This window comes from Gavialis gangeticus, unplaced genomic scaffold (assembly GCF_001723915.1).
Source record: "Gavialis gangeticus isolate Ggan-Ray unplaced genomic scaffold, GavGan_comp1, whole genome shotgun sequence".
Taxonomy (NCBI): domain Eukaryota; kingdom Metazoa; phylum Chordata; order Crocodylia; family Gavialidae; genus Gavialis; species Gavialis gangeticus.
In genome coordinates, this window is record NW_017729025.1 from 12,958,706 (window position 1) to 12,960,064 (window position 1,359).

Sequence of the window (1,359 nt, forward strand, 5' to 3'; positions counted from 1 at the left end):
GCCGCCGCCACGACGCTGCTAGGCCCCGGCGGTACCTCGGCCATGTCCTGCGGGAGACACCGGCCCGCGGCCGGGGGGCGGTGCGTCAGGCAGGGCCGGGGCGCGAACAAAGGCAGGCCGCGCCGCTTCCCCTCCCTTCCTCCCCCTACCCCAGGCCGCTGCCGCCGCCGCCTCCCGCCCGCGCTCACCCCCGCGTCTCCTCAGCGCCGCCGCTTCCCTGCTCCACTCATCCAGCGGCCGTAAAGCGCGCCCGCCGCTGCCGTGACCCGCGGACAGGTTTCCTGTCAGGGCGTCGCGACGCTGCCGCGCTTGGCGGCCAGCCTTGGACACGCGCGGAGGGGAGGGGGGAGCGGCGGGAGAATGCAGAGGGGGGCGGGGATCTGCGCAGGCGCGGCAGGGCGCAGCCGTTGGCAGTGGGGTGTGGCGCGAGACAGTGCCAACCAATCAGGAGCCGCGCGCGCTGGTGTGGCTAGTCCCTGAGGTGGGGGGTGGGGGGACCTTTGGGTCGATCGCTCGCTCGCTCGTAGGGGGTTCCTCGCTGGCGGGCTCCGCCTCAGCTCCCCTGAGAGGAGGCAGGAGTGAAGGGACCCCCCCCACCCCCTTTAATATGAGTTCTGCTGGGTTTTCCCCCCGCCTGTCTTTTTAGACCCAGAGAATAAGGGATTGCCTGTAACAGCTCTGGTTGGCTCTTATAAGCGTTAGGGTTAATGAAAAGTGTGAAACAATAACAAAAATTAGTTTTTATTTTATTGTTCATTTTGAATATCAAATAAGTACATGTAAAAGTTCATTCTAGACTTCTTTTCCTCTATATCGAAGTGTGGGAATGCCGAGGTACACAGTTCGCCTAGGGCACCAATTACACTTGGACCAGCTCTGATCTATTACCGCCCTGGTTCTCCACCTTCTGAGACTCGAGGGACCCTGGGTTGGAGATGAGGAAAATGCCAGCTTTTTGCGTTGGCCGGTTTATTTTGGCAACACAAAAATAAGTTTCAAAACACGCTGGAAAAAGGCTTTGCCCGTCTGTTGCAAAGACCTTGGGCAGCGGCGGCAGGGTGGTTTCGGCGTGGCACACTTTAGGGGGCCCCAAACTTTTGCAACAAATGTCCAACTTGCTTATAGGTCATCCAAATTAAGCCTCCAAGGGACCCCGAATGACTTTCTTGCTCAGGGCCCCAACAACCCCAAGGCCACCATTGCTTGAAAGGATCTTGGGGGCACCCCAGGGTGGCGCAGCAGCCTGGTGGAGAATCACCGCATTGTATAATACCACATGAACATACCCACACTTGCCCACTGACACGCCAATATTGCCCGCTGCTGGGGAGAAGGATCTCCCTTCACAAAACTCACATG